This window comes from Mobula hypostoma, chromosome 10 (genome assembly GCF_963921235.1).
Source record: "Mobula hypostoma chromosome 10, sMobHyp1.1, whole genome shotgun sequence".
NCBI classification, from domain to species: Eukaryota; Metazoa; Chordata; class Chondrichthyes; order Myliobatiformes; family Myliobatidae; genus Mobula; species Mobula hypostoma.
The window spans coordinates 56,163,124-56,183,046 of NC_086106.1; the positions used below are offsets into that span (position 1 = coordinate 56,163,124).

Genomic DNA, 19,923 nt, shown 5'->3' on the forward strand with positions numbered 1-19,923 from the left:
TAAATCCTGTCTACCCAGTCCTGTGTCACTCTCATTATTGTCAGATTTTTCATGAACAACTTGCGGATTAGTGCTCTTTGTGAAAATGCAACAACTTTTTATCAATTTGTCTTCCGTGTGCAGTCTATTTATTTTTGTCTGCCGGACATGCTTTGTGACCGACTTTGTTGCATTTTTTGCAAGTTTCACCTTTAAGCCTGCAATTGTCTGGTGTGTGTGAGTCATTGCCACAACGGTCATACAATTTGATTGGTCAGGCTGGTTTCTGTTCTGACATTGTAATTTTGTTCACGCTCACTTTCATTCCAGACTGCAACTCAATTGTCTCTGTCTGCAGTTGTGTCTCAGTATGCTGTTTCATTTTGATATACTGATTTCAACAGCTCTTTTAAACGTGAGTTGTGCTTCAGTTAGGAGTCATTCTTTAATGATTTCCTGAAATGCCTTTCCACTACCTTTTCAATGATGTCACAATCAGATCTTTACAGATATAGAAGGGCAAACACAGCCACTAGTTTGTACACAGTAATATTGTATACACTGTGACCTTATAATGTCCAAACAGTCTGACACTGGGCTATTGATTGACGGGTGAGCATCATTCAGACACTTAGAGATAACTTCTCGACTCCTCTTTAAATTAGGATCACATGTCATTTATGTCCACCTGTTTCATGTCTTCAGTGGAGTTTCACTCCCTCAGTCAGGCACAAGTGTTCCTCAGGAATGGATAAGCAATATTTCAGAAAGGCGAGCAACAAAGTTTCATGTGGAATTACAGTAGGGTTTAGAGACAAGCCTCTTAAATATTTTATCCACAGCAAACCATTAGCTCACTGTATTGATGTTGGTGCTGACCAGTTAATCATTGCCAAATGCAAACTTCATTACCCTCTCTGCACTCTCTGTACTCTCTGTAAGGTTCTTCAGTGCATCAGTCAGCATTTTGTAGGTCATGAGAAATGATGATCCTGCTCCAAAAATGGAACCAAGGACAGGGAAGGAGTAAAGACCAACTTCCAAAAATGAAATGGCAGAAATTGTGGTACTCCAACCTAACATTATAAATGTATCTACATTAATTTCTCTCAGCAGGGGAGCTTTAACTACGGCCTTAAGCTCTTCCACAGGTTTATTTGTGATGTTGGCCAGTCTTTGAAGCGAGGCATCATTCAGACACAGACATTTACAGAAATAGATCATTGCCCCAATCAATATGCTTATATCACAAGCAGCAGAGAGACCAGGAATGGGAACTGCTCCCACAGCTCCCGAAAGCGTTGCCAACATCCAGATACGTTTCTGCAGCATTTCCTTTTTTGTTTGAATAATCTCTACGCTTAGATTTGGATAGGCCAGGACAAAGATACTTTTCATTATAATTGGCAGATCATCTTCAAGTGCTTTATTTAACCGATTGAAATCGTATTGAGCCGGCTCAAAACTGGATATTAGGAACACAGACGGGGTTGGAATCCCTGCTTCTCTCAAATTCTTTAAACAGTAACTTCGAATAAGTTCCAGTCCTTTTTCCTCATTAATTTCCTTCCCCCATTTTCTTATTGAATGAAGATCAGCATCAATCTTGCTGCGGACAAAGTAGAAATTTTTCCCGAACCGTTTAATCTCTTTTGCAAGTTTTACATCATTTTCTTTGAAATGACAAGACAATATTATGATGGAGAAATTATATTTTTCAAATTTCATTTGCTTGAGATATTTATCAGTCCCAAAATTTTGCAGTCCCGATCCCTGGCAGGTCCCAGTAGCAGACGTTGGAGAAATTGGGATGTGGAAAGCTAGCTGGTTCCATTGTAGTTTCCAGGACCCCAACTTCAGCTGCTCCCGGATCAGTGCTCTGAAGTCCTCTCCTGGCATTGATGAAGGTGGATTTTACTGTACCTGCTTCTCCTGTCACTGTGATGTTAAGCTCTGTCTTGTCCAGTTCTGATACCTTCTGCTCTATCAGAGATGTAACCTTTTCCACCCCACCTGTTTCAAAGTCAGCCTTCAGTTTGCTGAGCTCTTCCTTCGTGAAGAATGTGGCATTCTCAGCCTCAGCCACCTGTTGTCTGAAAGGAAACGTGATCATTATCATTTCTAATTATTAAAAACTTCCATTTCTTCAGATCCCCATTCTCTTGTCATCCATCTCATTGGGGAGAGCTTGTAGTGACCAATTAAATCAAAAATCAGCAGTTCGTTCCGATGTGTGTGATAATTGCAACATACAGGCAAACCTACAGGACTACAAAGATTGCTTGTAAATTTCATGTGGATAACACCATAGTCAGGCTGTAAATTGGCTCTCTAGAACTATGAGTATTGGAAATCTATCCATACAACCTCACAATATCAATGCAGAAGTCCTTATGTGACAGCTGCCAGTTCAACCAATATCAACTCCATCATAAATGTCCTCCCTTTCTCTACAAGGTCAGATGACAGAGGTTTGCTGATAATTATACAAGATTCAATTCACTTCATCATGAAAACTAAACAAACTCATTCCTGCTGTAACAAAGTGACCCAGGGGGGTGCAGTGACACTGTACTGCAAGTAGTGCAGCGGACTGACACCACCAGTGACCTGGCTTCACTCCTGGTCTCTGGTGCTGTCTGTGTGGAGTCTGCATGTTCTCCTGTGACCGAGTCAATTTCCCACGGGTGATCCTGCCAAACTGTGTTAGTTGTTAGGTTAATGTGCCCCTGTAAACTGCTTGTCATGCAGATGGGGGTGGGAAAGTTGGAAACTTCATGTGTACTTGAGAGAGAATTTGTTAAATGGAAATAAGCAGGTGCATGGGAAAGGTGGGAATGCTCAGTGGGGGGGAAGTGGAGGGTGGCAACAGAGATGAGTCTGAGTGTCATAAAGAAAAATAAAAAAGTACAAGTTGTTTGAAAAGATGAAAAAGCTGTAAAACTTTCATGTTTGGTATAAACAAAAACAAGTAACATGTTTGTAACAAATGTACCAGGCTGTGACCATCTCCAAACAAGGAGAGTCTAACCACCTACTCTTGACACCAATACCACACAGACTTGTCACTTTGTGCCACATACACATTCCCTACACTGTTTCTTTTTGGCTACTCTGACAACAACTCACAACCCCCTGATCTCCACTAATAAAACAGGGCGCTACTGATCAGGGACAATATCACAGCTCCTCTCAGAGGGAGTGGATAATGGGCAGCTTATCCACTGAGCCCACAAGGGTAAAACTCAAGGTGCAATTACTCTGATTGGATTACGTTATAATGACCCCAGAAGCAAACAAGATATTGAGGAACAAATGTGCAGGCAGATTGGGAAGATTGTCAAAAACAACAGGGTTCCTTTAATTTCACCAAATTGGACTGGGGCCTTTATTGTGCAAGAGATTTAGACAGCAGAATTTGTCAGGTTTATCAAAGACAGTTTCTTAAAACGATATGTGGATATTCCAACTAGAACAAAAGCCACTCCAGACCTGTTATTGGGAAATGTGACTGGTCAGCTGACTGACCATTAAGTGGCAAGAAGTAAGAGGAAACAGTGATCACAATACCTTAAATTCTGATAGCTTTGAGTAAGTATAGATATTACAGGAATGCATTAAATTCACAGAGTTTTAAGCAGCAATCAGGTAGAGTTAATCAGGAATAGTTGTGGTTGGGCAAATCAGTTCTTTGTAGGGTATTTAAAGGCCAACCACAGAATATGGAACTGATATGTTCTAGACAGATTGAAAGACAAGTGTGGCAAATTAGGGGAGCATTGGAAAGAGATTATTAATTCAGTCAAGAGAGGAAAGGAACTGTATGTACAGTTTAGGAAATTAAAATAATTGAACAGACTCATTGAGGGATGTAAAGAAGCCAGAGAAGAACTCAAAAAGGGAATGAGGTGAGCCAGGAGGGCCAATGAAAAATCCTTGGCATGTTATATTAAAGGGAATCCCAGGGCATTCTATACATACATCAAATGTCAGAGAATAACCAGGGATAGGGTAGGACCACTCAACAATAGAGGATTAAACATACACTTGGAGGTGGAGGATGTGGAGAAGTCCTAATGAGTACCAGACAAAATACTAGGCAAATTCAGCAGATCATGCAGCATCTGTGTCAGACCCACTGAGTTCCTAGGAGGGTTTTGTGTATTGATCCAACAAGGGGAAAGTCTTGTGAGCAGTGTGCAGCATGTTAGTATGCTGGGGCATTTGAAAATAAAGAAAAAGCTGATGTTGGATCTGTTGAAGACTGTTAAGGTGAAAGGGGTGTTGGTGGCAATAGATATGATTAAGGAGTTTAAGAGGTTCTTTGATAAAGTATGTGTAATTGCAGGGAATGGAGAGATATGGACCATGTGCAGGCAGAGTAATTGGTTTAGTGAGGCATCGTGAGCTTAAATGGTGCAGCATAACATCATGAGCTGAAGGGGCTGTTCCTATGCTTTAATATTCTGTGTTCTATGACAAGGAATTTGATGCAAGGGAACTCCACCACCTACAGCATCCCCTCCATCATACACTGATATCATTGCTCAACATGGTCACGGGGTCTACACTCAGGAATTCCAGATCCAACCCCACAATGGGATCAGATTTATCAGGATGGCAGCTGTTCAGCAAAGCAGATCCCATGCACCAATGAGAATGCTGAGCACTCAGTGTGCAGTGCACTGGCAGGAGTTGCTGAGGTAGGGTTCATTGAAGAGACACACAGTGTGGCATGTTCTGACCAACCTGGAGCTTGCTCCTTCCATTTCTGATGCCTGTTTCTTGCAGACTGGCATGTGTGACAATCCAGTAATTCCAGAACCAAACAGGGAGAGTGATTGGGGGCTTGGGTCTCCTCTTTGTCTTTGTGTGGGTTATCTCCTTGAAGGAAGTAAAAGGAGGGACTGGTGGTTATTTGTCTTTCAAGATTATTTAATGATGCTCAGCAAATCACCTTTAATCACTGGAGAATAATGCAAGAAACCAGTGAATAGAACGGTACAGCATAGAAACAGGGTCCTTGGCTCATATTGTTCCTGCTGACCATGATGACAAAATAAACTCATCCCATCGACCTGCACAAGATACATATCTCTGCATTCCCTGCATGTTCACGTGTCTGTCTAAATGTCTCTTAAATGTGTTACCTACCCCGTAACTGGGTTGCCAAGCCAGCAGAAATGGACCACTAGTTGGAGTCTGGATTACTAGAAACTAATAAAGTTTTATTAAAGAAATAAGTAACACAGTACTCTAATCGTAAGGATATAAATGCAACAGGCTAGCAATGATAAAACACACGTACACAGAACTAGGGTAATAGGAATCATCCAAGCTCTATCGCAGTTTAGGGGTAAAATGATCAGTCTTAAGTGACGCAGAGTTCAGTTCAGCTTAGTGCAGTACGCAGTAATCGCTGTTGTGCTGTTGGAGAGAGAGAGAGATAGATGCAAATTTGATTCAGACAGACCTTTGATGTTCTTCGCAATTGGCTTTCGGGCGGACCATTTTATGTCTTCTATCCGCTTCTGGGCGGACCCTTTTATGTCTTCTATCCCGCTGTGGTCACTGACTGTGACCCCTCCATTCCGGACACGACTGTTCTTCCGCGGTGAACCCGGCACCCAGGCAAGGGCGGACACACACACCAGGTTCCCGTCGATCGTACCTTTACACCCTGTGAGCCTATGATCGGTTCCCGCGAACTGGACCTCCAAGTACCCACCACTTGTGGGGGCATACCGCTCTTTCCAGGGGTCTCGTTATCTCGGGATCTCGTGGTGTGTCCTGTGCCTTAGCGAACCTGTTCTTTTTATCCTGCTGCTGGGGTATCGCCTGTCCATCAAACTTTCAAACAGTTCAGGTTCAAAGCAACCGGTCAGTCAATATTCTGATTTGTGTTTCTTTTCCGTTATCTCTCTCCTCTCTCATTAACATTTTGAATGTTTCTCCATTTGTCTCCCTTATCTCTCTCATCAGCATCAATCGTCTGGTAACTTGGTTTGTCGTCACACCCCTACCCTTCAAAGGATTTTTACTGGGGTAAAAATTATGAGCATGAATACATTATTAGATACACACTAATATACAGGGTCATCAGCTATTTGGCTAATACAGAGAATTTTAAGTTGTCAGCACCTTGACAGACAGTCAGCAATCACATTTTCCACTCCTTTTATATATTTTAATATCAAGTTCTTCTAAGATCAGGCTCCAACTTAGCAACCTTTTGTTTTTATCCTTCATAGTGGCTGAAAATACTAATGGGTTGTGATCAGTGTAAATTCTCAGTGGTTTCCGTGCCGGACAAATATAACAAAGGTTGTCCCACACAAACTTCGCATTCTTTTGCAAGAGCTTAGTAAGAGGGAGGGTAATATCCGCAAAGTTTTTGCAAAGCTTCTGATAGTACCCCACCATCCCCAAGAACCTTCTCATGGCTCTCTTGTCTGTCAGGGTGGGGACTTCAGAGATAGCCCGCACCTTAGCCTGCATCAGAGCCAGCTGCCCCTGTCCTACCACAAATCCCATATAAGTGACCTTCGCGTGGCCGAATTCACTTTTTGCGAGGTTCACTGTCAGGTTGGCTTCAAACAGCCGTTTAAACAGCTCCTCTACCACCACAATGTGCCCCTCCCACGTGTCACTCCAGACCACTAAATCATCAATATACGCTTCTGCGTTCTTTAGCCCTTTTATCACTGAATTAATCATCCTATAGTGGTTTTGCTTACTAGGCTGACCTGATGTGACAACAACACCATGTACCGGCTCTTTGTATCGCCTCGGGACATCCAGACATATGTCTGCGTGCCGGTTAATTAGCTTTCTCAGTGGCTCGCTCTGTTCAGGAGTTAAGGGAAAGACCTTATCAGCAAAGCTGGCCAAAACAATAGAGTTCTCCCATCTGGTCGGCACCATACTTATCTTTTCAAAGTGGGTTTTCCCCTTATCAGGTGGCACCCTAGCCTCATTAATTTTCGTGATAACACCGACTAGGTCTGCTCGCTTATCGTGGCAAGCTGTTAACATATCAATAGCCTGTAACTGTGTTAGCTCACATCTACAATAGTCAATAGCATCCTTCCTCCTGTGCGGCCAGTAAAACTCTTTCATAATTCTGTCCACTGTTTTCCTTACCCCAAAATGTCCACCGAGGGGTATCTTGTGGGCCAGGTTAAAAATCTCATCCCCATAAATTTTCGACACCACCCCCCATTCTTCATCCGCAGGCACGGTACTTGGTCTCCACTTACTCATCAGTACTCCCTCCTTCACATAATAGCCCACTGACTCCTTTTTTAATTCAAAACCATTGGCTTCTCATCTCATTCTTGTGCCCGTATAAATTCCTTCCTTGCTAATGATAAGTCTACCTCAACTCCCTCACTTCCTTCCGCTCTACTGTGCTCCTTTTCACTTTCTAACCCCTCCTGGTACAAGGCTGGTAAAAACATCTCAACTAAATCTACATTCACTTCGGCAGCCTTTCTGGACATGCGCCGAGTCACTGCGCAGACAGGATAAACCTGTGAGTCTATGGGCAGGCTTGACAGTTTTACTGCTGAGTACATATTTCCACCTGGAAGGTCATTACCGAGTAAGACCTCCACGTCTTCCATCGGTAATTCGGGCCTCACCCCGATCGTGACCGATCCGGAGACCAAGTCGCTTTTTAGATGTATCTGGTGCAAAGGTACTGCTTCAGTCCCTTTCCCAATGCCTTTTATCACACTGACCTCCCCAGTCTCGGTCTCTGAACTAAAGTCTAACACACTCTTTAAGATCAATGACTGACATGCCCCAGTGCCTCTCCAGATCCGTACTGCAACCGGGTTTAACCCTTCCTTCACCGACACCAATCCGGCCGAAATAAACTTCTCGCGCCCTTCCTGAAGTTTATCAGACCTCTTCTCCCCTAGCGGTTTGTTTGCCAGCTCAATACAGCCAGTCAGAGTCGTCGTTTTTCCTTTCCCCGTCTCCTTCTTTGGGGCAAAGCACCTGGGCGCAAAGTGACCGGCTTTCCCACAATTATAGCATACGACCCCAGGAGACTTCCTACCAAACTGCTTCCTGTCTTCCTTATCCTTCTCACTAGTGCCCGGCTTACTTTCCGGCTTTTCCCGTGGACTCTCTTCGCCCTCTCGACTACCCTTGTGGTAGCTTTTACTTGGGGTAATCTTTGCTTTGTGTGTCAACGCGTACTCATCCGCTAACTTAGCAGTTGCAGCTAAGGTTTCTGCCTCTTTCTCATCTAGATTGGGCCTCATACCTTCAGGGACATAACTTTTAAAATGCTCAATCAGTATTAGCTGTAGCAGTCTGTCATAATCCCCATTGACCCCTTTCGAGGCGCACCAACGCTCACAACACATCTGCATCTCACGGGCAAACTCTAAATGCGTGCGGCCAAACTGCTTCCTCACATTCTGGAACCTCTGCTGGTATGCCTCCTGGACCAACCCATAAATTCTGAGTATCGCCTCTTTCACCACATCATACCTCTGGGCATCTTCTGCGGACAATGCCGAGTAAGCTTGCTGAGCTTTTCCTTTAAGCATGCTCTGAAGCAAAACAGCCCACTTATCCCTTGGCCAGTCCTGACTTGCAGCGACTTTTTCAAAATGTAGAAAGTACCGATCAACATCGGCCCCCTCAAATGGGGGAACCAGCCTAACCTCCTGGGTCACCCTGAACCCTCCACCTTGGTTCGGCATGGGCCCCTGCACTAGCGTCATCCTTAACTTCTCCAGCTCAAATTCCCTTTCCCTCTGTTTCTCTCTCTCTTCTTGTTCTAACTGCCTGTCCCTCTCTTCTCGGTCCAGCTGCTTTATTCTCTCTTCTTCTAACTGCCTGTCCCTCTCTTCTCATTCTAACTGCCTGTCCCTCTCTTCTCGTTCCAGCTGTTTTACCCAGAACTCGTGCTTGAGTCCCAATTTTCCCATCTGCAGCTGTACTGCTTCCCCACCAGGTTTGTCCATAGACACCACCTCCAGCTCCCCTTGGGGAAACACACCTTTACATACATAATGCTCAATGATAGCTCTGTTCATCTCCACTCTCCTCATTGTCGGCTTCCCCTTAAAAAGATTCAACCGTTTGGCAACAGTCGCCAATTCTGATTTCCTGGCATCCTCTAATGCCTCCGAGGTTGGTACCTTTAGAAATTCCTCAATCTCCATTTCTGCTGTTTGCCCTTTCCTTCTTTCGAGAATTTTAACCCAATCAATTTACCCAGTCCCAAATTTGGCGTTCAAAATCCTGGATAAGCCCCCACTTATGTTACGTACCCCGTTACTGGGTTGCCAAGCCAGCAGAAATGGACCACTAGTTGGAGTCTGGATTACTAGAAGCTAATAAAGTTTTATTAAAGAAATAAGTAACACAGTACTCTAATCGTAAGGATATAAATGCAACAGGCTAGCAATGATAAAACACACATGTACACAGAACTGGGGTAATAGGAATCAACCAAGCTCTATCACAGTCTAGGGGTAAAATGATCAGTCTCAAGTGACGCAGAGTTCAGTTCAGCTTAGTGCAGTTCGCAGTAATCGCTGCTGTGCCATTGGAGAGACAGAGAGAGAGAGATGCAAATTTGATTCAGGCAGACCTTTGATGTTGTTCGCAGTTGGCTTTCGGGCAGACCCTTTTATGTCTTCTATCCGCTTTCGAGTAGACCCTTTTATGTCTTCTATCCGCTTTCAGGCGGACCCTTTTATGTCTTCTATCCCGCTGTGGTCACCAACTGTGACCCCTCCGTTCTGGACATGACCGTTCTTCCGCGGTGAACCCGGCACCCAGGCAGGGGCGGACACACACACCAGGTTCCTGCCGATCGTACCTTTATACCCTGTGAGCCTATGGTCGGTTCCCGCGAACCGGACTTCCAAACTCCCACCACTTCTGGAGGTACACCGCTCTTTCCAGGGGTATCGTTATCTCATGATCTCGTGGCGTGTCCCCCTGCTGGGATATCGCCTGTCCATCAGACTTCAAACAGTTCAGGTTCAAAGCAACCGTTCTGTCAATATTCTGAATTGTGTTTCTTTTCCGTTACCTCTCTCTCCTCTCTCATTAACATTTTGAATGTTTCTCCATTTGTCTCCCTTATCTCTCTCATTAGCATCAATCGTCTGATAACTTGGTTTGTCATCACAAATGCTCCTGTTGTGTCTGCTTCCACTACCATCTGTGGCAGAAAGCTCCAGGCACTACCAGTCTCTGAGTAAAAACATTTCCTTTAAACATGCACTCTCACCTCATCTTTGCCTTGTAGTGTTTAATATTTCGGGAAAATATTTCCTTCCAGGTCTCTCATTATTTTCTATACTTCTGACATGTTTCCCATATCCCTGCAACCCCCCAACACTATCCCTTCCACCACCCCCATCCCTCAACACTCCAGAGAAAACAACTCTGGTTTGTCCAAACTTTCCTCACAGCATATGTCATCTAATCTAGGAAACATCCTGGTAAACCTGTTCCTCACCTTCTCCAAAGCCTCCATATCCTTCCCATAATAGGGCAACTACAAATGAATGGAATCCTCCAGATGCAGCCCAACCAGTGCTGCATCATTACAAAGCTGGAAGAAATCAGTGTTTGCCCATTTTTTTCTTGTAGCTGAACAGAAAATACACAACTGTTATTTCTCTCATTACTTTAGTCAAGCGGACAGAGGAGAATATGAGGTGAGTTGTGTTTCCTCCTCAAGGTTTCAGGAAAGGATGTGGTGGAACACTGGATGCTCGGAGCTGAAGGTGAATGGAAATAAGAAAGAACGTTGTCCGTAGTGCACTCGACAACATGGAATCTGCAAATCCACCATCATCTCCAAAATGCCACACAGTTGTCAGTGATAATTGCTTTGAATAGATGTTGTTTTTCAATCAAGCTCCAAGATTCACAGGAACGTGGTGCCTCTGTGGGGTGAAGATGCATCTGTGACATTGCAACTACAATCAAATCAGGTCGACCGGCAGATAATGAACACTGAGCTGAACTCTCCTGAAATATGTCTTTTCATTTTGTTTTTTTAATATTCTGTGTTTTTGTTCGTTTTTCTGTTATCATTTGCATGATTTGTTTTTGAACATGGTGTGGCAGGAAGCTCAATTTTTGATGTCTTTGGTTTGAATGGGTTGGTTTCATAGTCCTTTGTTTTGTGACTGTACGTGGGGAAGACAAATGTCAGGGTTGGACACTACATACATACTTTGGGGTGTATCAGGTGTCCAGGGAGGGGTAGTACCTCTGGTGGTGGGCTTGTCGTGCTCTGCCCAGGGCAGCTCATCCACCATTGGTCCCCACCTGCCACCCAGCCCTCACCTGTGGCTCCAAGTAACTGTTCACATACAACAGTGGCCACACCCCGGTACACCGCTTCCACAGGCAGGTTAAACCAGGTGAGGGTAGCCAGGAACTTCCGACCCCGGTGAGATAGGAATATGCTCACCCCAGCATGTGAAGCCAGATCCAGCAGTCTGGGCGGATGAGGTCAACTACAAGATCCAACAGTGAAGAAGGTGGTGCTGCAATGTTTCGTGGAGAGCGAAGGACAGGACAGGGCACAGAAGGCATCATCTCTATCCACTGCAGCGAGAACGTTGTGACAATTTTTTGTACTACTAGACCAAGACCTTTGAGGCTGAGAGAATGGATCTGCCCTCGTGTAATGGATTTTCCACCTTAAAACTCCTCCTGCACAGGTTTTACGTCATTGTTGGCAATGACAGAGACCAGCACTATGAAAATAAATGCACTTCAAAATTTGCGAGTACAGTGTGATTAAATTATAAACATATTCCCACTACCAAGAGATTCCAAGCACACCATATGTGAGATGATGCTTTCACAGTCTTTCAGAGCTTCCCTGATTTTGGGAATCTTTGTCAGTTTATAAAGTTATTTATCACACTCTGTTGTTTAACACAGGGAAAGAGAGAGCCTGTGGTATGTCAAATTACCCGGTGAATGATTAGCGTTTGGGGTGCTGTAAGCCTGTGTCTTTATTGATGCTTTGCTGCATGTTGTTATTCGATATACCAAGGATGCAGCCCAGAAGATTAGCTTGCCCTTGGAGTTTCTGAATTTCGTGGCTCTGGTGGCGTGTGGACTCGCAGTCGGTGCCTCTGCAGGAAATCGGTGTGTCGTGGGAGATGGAAGATCTTGGGCTGTGTGCACAGAGACCCAAGGTCTTTGGGCACAGAGCTGGGAAAAACCAATGCAACAGACTTTTAACATCGTAAATCAGTGAGTTGTTTGTTCTGTGTCCCCTTTCGCTGTGAAACAGACACACCTATTTTTCCCTTATTAGGGAGAGAGAGAGTCTGTGGTATGTTGGATTACGGTGTGAATGTGTTGTGTTTGGGCCGCTGCAATTCTGTGTCTTTATTGATGCTTTGCTGCATGCTTGAGTGGTTGGAGGGGTGCAGATGCTTTTTTTTTGCTGGTGGGGGGTGGGATCATTGCTTTGCTGCTTACACGTGGGACGGAGGAGCTGGGGGTTGTTTTGGGGTTCCAACATTTAACTGTTATTCACTCTTTGGGGCACTCCTCTGTTTTTGTGGATGGTTGCCAAGATAAAAGAATTTCAGAATGTATATTGTACACAGTTCTCTGACATTGAATGTACCTTTGAAAGAAATAAGGCTGATGAAACTGACACCTGCTGTGGGAAATGTGAACATGTCAGAATGGGACTGAGAATTTGGACACCATGTAGTGATGACAGAGCATTTTCTCAAGTGACAATAATAAACAGGGATTCTGTAACTGGATGAGGAATGAAGAGGCGTGGACTGATCATTCAGAATAAAATGAGTTCAGGTCACATCACAGCAGCAGAGGGATATAACAATGGATTGAAGTATGGTGAAAACAGTCAGCTTGCATAATAGTCATGATTCAACCTCCAGATTACCATCAACACTGAGCTTGTTCACCCTTTGCCCTTCACAGAAACATGTAGTGATTGAAAGTCTTTGGATGTCAGGAATTACCCAATGCTTTTCACCTGCTCTTTTAGCCAAAATACTAATATATTCATAGAATCACTGGTACACACTAAGAGGAGAGTTCACAATGGCGATGACACTGTGTGAGAAAGATTGATGTTTGAGCCTTCCCTGGATGGTGACAGTCATTCCCTGCCATTTCAGTTGTACTGATATTACTGGACACTTTTTTCCTTTGATTAAACATTGCTTTGGCCTTGCTGCAGGCAGTTGATGAGAACAATGTTTGCTGATAATATCTGAAACAAAATGAACTCCGTATAATCATCAGCAAACATCTCACCTCAGTGGAAGGAAGGTATTACAGAAGCAGTTGAAAATGGTTTGCACAAGGACGCTACACTGAACAATTTCCACAGTGATATCCTGGGCTGACCTCCAACAACCACACCAATATTCTCTAAGATATTTTCCCCTTGATGCCACATTCTGTCAAATTCTGCCTTTATATTTCCAATCACCTGCATCCCAGTGAGTCTATTGAAGTTTGTCTGAACAATTCAGGTCCAAAATCAAAGTCAAAGGTGATTTCCAGAGCCATTGTGAGAATGACTGCATTCGGCACCAACACAGAATTTGACCAAGAGTCCAGGTAAACTGAAGTCAGTGGGTATGATGATTTGCATTTAACCTTAAAAATGGAATCTCGCTTTGGACCACTTCACCCGGTGGGTGGAGGCTTTCCCAACAAGGGACTGCACCGCCTGCACTGCTGCATGGATCCTAGCTCAGGAAATCCTCCTAAGGTGAGGAACCCCAGTTCAGGTGGATTCAGATCAGGGAGCACATTTCATGGGGAAAGTGATGAAGGAAATGTGCCAACTGCTAGGGATTCGACAACGGTTCCGTGTACCCTACCACCCCCAGAGTTCAGGGATGGTAGAAAGGATGAACCGGACAATCAAGAATGCGTTAGCCAAAGCTATAGCTGAGACAGGAAAGACATGGGTGGATGTATCACCAGGAATCTTGATGAGATTGCGTGCAACCCCAAACCGCACTTTGGGTCTCAGCCCCTACGAATTATTGATGGGGCAAGCAATGCGACTCCCCTATGGGGTAATTACGGGTTGTGGGGAGCCTGGGGCTTACAGGGATAGAATGACCCAATATGTGAAAGACCTTTCTGCGGAAAGCACCTCGGTACGTAGATACCTGCTGTACCTTGTGTCAAATAAAGAAGCTGCTTTGTATCTACCAGTGACTCTGTCTCTCCGGTAATTTCATCCTAATAAAACAAGTTGCGCCTGTGTGGAGCACGACCAAGTCAATCTATTGGCATGAGGTAATTGGGTCTGTATCTGTGATGGGAGGCCTAGGCAAGGATGGTAAGGACCCAAGTGCTGGAGTATACAAGACTGGAATTGAGACATAATTTCAAGACTGAGACAAGAACAGGGTTCTTGTCTTGATGCCACATGAGAATCTGATGAGACTAGATGAGAACACAAAAGAACAGAAATCCTAAACACAATTGGAATCTGAACCAAAGTTGAGCTGATCACTGAGCTCCGAATCTGAATTCAGGTGCCCTTTAAATATCCAAATCTTGGCATCATAACATGGCCACCAATTTTCTGAGCGGGACAGAATCTTTAAAGGGACCATGCCACTTATCGATACTCTGGAGAATCGGAGTATCTAAACCCCAGAGCAAGCCTGGTAGGGTACATACTATAACAGTTCCCTAGGGTATTTAGGAAATACAATGGACTCTGGTTAATTGGGACACATCAGGACTACTGCATTTTGACCCAATTAGCCGAAGTTTCATGTAAATAGTTAAAACGGAATAAAAAAGAGAAACTGAGTAACAAATTATGTACTTAAATGAAAAACAACAAATTTGAACACCACCAAAAGTACTACAGTACTATAAAACTGTGTATGACTTCCAAATAGTTATCAACAGGGGAATTCTTAAAAGTGTACACAAAGAACAAAATCATTACAGACATCCAGTACAGATAATGGACTGCATTCATGTAATGCTCTTAACGATTGCATCTTTCGAGCCTTCATTTTCATTGTAACATTCAAGATAATGGTTGATATTTTCAAATTCTTCATAGTGCCTAACTTGTTAAAGGGGTGAAATGGTTTTGGTTACACTCCTGCCATCTCCTAGCCTGAATGCTTGGAACCACAGTCATCAAAGCAGTTCAGAATTGTCTTACTGCTTATTTCTCATCAATTATCCGTGACAAAAATCACTGCTTTTGAACACAAACACGCACACACTGATGCTATTTAAAAACTCTTTATTTTCATTCAATGGATTAAATTACTTTATTTATCCCCTTCTGCTAGGGTTATCACTAATTTTCATAACTCCAAACCATTTAAGCTTCAACGTAGCACTAGACAAGGTTGTCTGTTGAGCCCTTTGCTTTTTGATCCGGCCTTCGAACCTTTAGCTTTTGCTTTTGGAGAATCTAATGATACCACCGGTATTTTAAGGAGAGACACGATTCATAAAGTCTTGTTGTATGCTGATGATTTGCTGCTATTTATTTCTAATGTTGAGACTTCATTACCCCATATTCTTTCTTTACTCTCCTGTTTTAGCCAGTTTTCAGGTTATAAATTAAACCTACATAAAAGTGAACTTTTCCCTTTGAACAATTTGATACCAATAAATTCTAATTTTCCTTTTAAAATTGTAAGAAACCAATTTACCTATTTAGGTGTAACAATCACTAAAAATTATAAGGGTCTATTTAAAGAAAATTCTCTTACTCTATCGAATTATGTAAAAAGTATACTGTCAAATTAGTTGCCTCTTTCATTATTGTTAATTGGTCAAATTAACTCTATCAAAATGAATATATTACCTAAATTTATATATCTTTTTCGGGCATTGCCGGTTTTCATTCCTAAATCCTTTTTTGATTCTCTTGACTCTATTATATCTTCTTATATATGGAAGAATAAGCGTTCTAGATTAAATAAAATTCATCTTCAGAAAGATTAAAAGGATGGAGGATTAGCCTTACCAAACTTTAGATTACTGGTCACCAAACTTTTTAAGTCCAAGATCCCCTACCTCGATCTTAGTGAAAGCCAGGATCTACCTACTAAATCGTTCAGAGACAAAAAAACAGCTTAGATTGTACTTCCAATTTGAGACCTTTTATTTGGGCTAATTGTATTTAAATTTACACAAAATACTTTTGTCAAACTTTCAAATTAATTCAAACAAGAAAACACTGTAACTAGCATATCAAACAGACTATAGCTGTCTTTCTTTAAGAATATTACAATACTTAACATCTTTAATTCTAAGTTTCATTATTTAATTTTATTTCAACTTGAAAAATAAATGAATAAAAATTGACTGTTGCACTCAGTGTGATGACTGGGGCTGAATACTTTCTGCTAGTTCCCTGAAATTTGGCTCATAACTACAGACAGCCAGTCTGAGACAGTCTGTGAGGTATCTGTCAGTAAGACAGCTCCTGTACTTAGATTTAATAATTTTCATCTGTGAAAATGCAATTTCATATAGATAAGTTGACCCAAAGTAGGCACTGACTTTTAGTGCTATAAAACCAATGGGCACACCATGCATTTCTGGGGCCACATCAGTAGTAATTGCCACCCGTTTATGCATGGGGATGTCATTTTCACGGACAATTTTTAAACTCATTGTAAATATCCTCACCCCTCGTTCTCTCCTTTAATTGCAAAACAGTGAGGAAGTCCTCCTTTGTTGTAAAATCCTGGAAAACCATTCAGACAAATACAACAAGCTGAGCTGTTTGCATTACAACCAGGGATTCATCGAACAGTAGTGAAAAATATTCACAGAGTGACAAGTCAGTCCATGTCCTCTGACAGTGACTCCACCCTCCTTGTCACTGTTGCAGGGCCAAGCGGTATATTTTGTATTGCGGTTGTGATGTTTTTGTTTTTAAAGTCATTAAAAAGTCTCGCGGTAATGGCCATTGCTTCCTTGAATAAATCGCCATCTGTAAAAGGCTTCTTTGTGTTTAGCTAAAAGGTGGCTTACACGAAATGATGCTTCAATAGCAGCCTTATTTTGAGCAGCATGTTTTGTGAAAAACGATCGCTGGGCCTTCAACCCCGATTTCAGTTCCTCAAATTTCTAGGCACTTTCCTATTTGGGGGGTAAGTGTCTTTAAATTTCTGGTGGTTGGTGTTGTGATGCCGCTCCAGATTCCCTCTTTTAGTCAGTGCTTGTGTTTGGTGGCAGAATATACATACATACTTGTCTTTCACCAAGGTAAATAGAAATTCCTCTTCCCATTCTGGATGGAATTTGTATGTTTTCACTTTCTTTTGTGGAGTCTCTGCCATGCTATCAGGATATCACCAGCGAGTGCTGTATACTGATGTTTGCGACAGTCTGTACTCTTATCTAATCTAATTGGTCACTTTGATGCAGCACAAGCTATGCTGAAAACGCGGTGCATGGCGGGGGAGCTATACACATGTGCACTGGGCAGAAGGAACGGAAATAAAACCTGCAACCCGGAAACAATCTCTCTTTACAAACGGCTTTCAGTAGCGAAAGTATTGCTATATTACCATTATCCTAATTAGTATTACTTATTTTTATAATGCACACATTACAACAGTATTTGTGTATTTATTTTTGATTTTTTTCAGGATCTACTGGGAAAGTCTCAAAGATCGACCGGTCAATCGCGATAGATGGGTTGGCGACCACTACTTTAGATTTTATTATTGGCAGTTAATGTAAGAAATCTTACATTTTGGTTATATTGTATAAATCATGAGGATTGCCCAATGTGGGTTTTTTCAGAAGCTAATTCTGTTAATAAATTCTCTATTACTTCTCTTCTTGGATTCTCACTTCCCTTGTCTTTGAGTAAGTTAACTGATAATCTGGTAGGTAAACACACTATGAGGATTTGGATACAATACCGAAAATATTTTTGGCTTATTGAGATTTTTCTCTTTTGAGTCGAATTTTTTCTAATTATGTTTTTAAACCCTCGATGATTGATGTGGCTTTTAGAGAATGGGACAGATTAAGTATTAAATTCTTTCAGGACTTGTTTATAGAGGGAAGTCTTTTTCCATTTGAACAATTGTCAACTAAATATAGTTTACTCAAAATGCATCTTTTTCGATATCTACAAATAAGAGACTTTTTACGGTCTCAAACAAGTACTTTCCTAAAAGTCCTGATAAGAATCTACCAGATGTAATCTTTAATATGAAACCTTTTTATAATGGATCTATATCTAATATTTGTAATATGCTGTTGGGAATGAGAAGTGTTCCTTTAGATAAAATTAAAAATCTTTGGGAACAAGATTTACAGACTTCAATTTCTGAGGAAAGACCGTAAGACCATAAGACCAAAAGACAAAGGAGCAGAAGTCGGCCATTCAGCCCATCGAGTCTGCTCCACCATTTTATCATGAGCTGATCCATTCTCCCATTTAGTTCCACTCCCCCGCCTTCTCACCATAACCTGTATTGCCCTGGCTACTCAGATACCTATCAATCTCTGCCTTAAATACACCCAATGACTTGGCCTCCACTGCTGCCCGTGGCAACAAATTCCATAGATTCACCACCCCCTGACTAAAAAAATTTCTTTGGGTTTCTGTTCTGAATGGGCACCCTTCAATCCTTAAGTCATGCCCTCTCGTACTAGACTCCCCCATCATGGGAAACAACTTTGCCACATCCACTCTGTCCATGCCTTTCAACATTCGAAATGTTTCTATGAGATCTCCCCTCATTCTTCTAAACTCCAAGGAATACAGTCCAAGAGCGGACAAACGTGCCTCATATGTTAACCCTCTCATTCCTGGAATCATTCTAGTGAATCTTCTCTGTATCCTCTCCAATGTCAGCACATCCTTCCTTAAATAAGGAGACCAAAACTGCCCACGGTACTCCAAGTGAGGTCTCACCAGTGCCTTATAGAGCCTCAACATCACATGTTCCTATACTCTATTCCTCCAGAAATGAATGCCAACATTGCATTCGCCTTCTTCACTACCGACTCAACCTAGAGGTTAACCTTAAGGGTATCCTTTCCGAGGACTCCCAAGTCCCGTTGCCTCTCAGAACTTTGAATTATATCCCCATTTAAATAATAGTCTGCCCGTTTATTTCTTCTGCCAAAGTGCATAACCATACACTTTCCAACATTGTATTTCATTGGCCACTTCTTTGCCCATTCTTCCAATCTATCCAAATCTCTCAGCAGACTCTCTTTTTCCTCAGCACTACCAGCCCCTCCACCTATTTTCATATCGTCAGCAAACTTAGCCACAAAGCCTTCTATTCCATAATCCAAATCGTTGATGTACAATGTAAAAAGAAGCGGCCCCAACACCGAACCCTGTGGAACACCACTGGTAACCGGCAGCCAACCAGAATAGGATCCCTTTATTCCCACTTTCTGTTTCCTGCCAATCAGCCAATGCTCTATCCACGTATGTAACTTTCCCGTAATTCCATGGGCTCTTATCTTGTTAAGTAGCCTCATGTGTGGCACCTTGTCAAAGGCCTTCTGAAAATCCAAATATACAACATCCACTGCATCTCCCTTGTCTAGCCTACTTGTAATTTCCTGAAAAAATTGTAATAGGTTTGTCAGGCAGGATTTTCCTTTAAGGAATCCATGCTGAGTTCTGCCTATCTTGTCATATGCCTCCAGGTACTCTGTAAGCTCATCCTTGACAATCGACTCCAACAACTTCCCAACCACCGATGTCAAGCTAACAGGTCTATAATTTCCTTTTTGCTTCCTTGCCTTGGAAACTTGGAATCAAATATTCAAATTGGTCAACGTTTCATTGTTATGTGCATGCCACTCTCTCCTACAATTTAAAGTGGTCCTTAGGGCCCATATGACTAAGGATAGGTTGTTTCATTTTTATTTAGATATATCTCCGCATTGTGATAAATGCAA

The 19,923-nt window shown here is 42.5% G+C and overlaps 1 pseudogene; it reads right to left on the bottom strand.

The window, feature by feature from the left end:
- Positions 1–861: 861 nt before the first annotated feature.
- Positions 862–4,847, bottom strand: LOC134353311 (interferon-inducible GTPase 5-like; annotated as a pseudogene).
- Between the last annotated feature and the right edge of the window lie 15,076 nt (positions 4,848–19,923).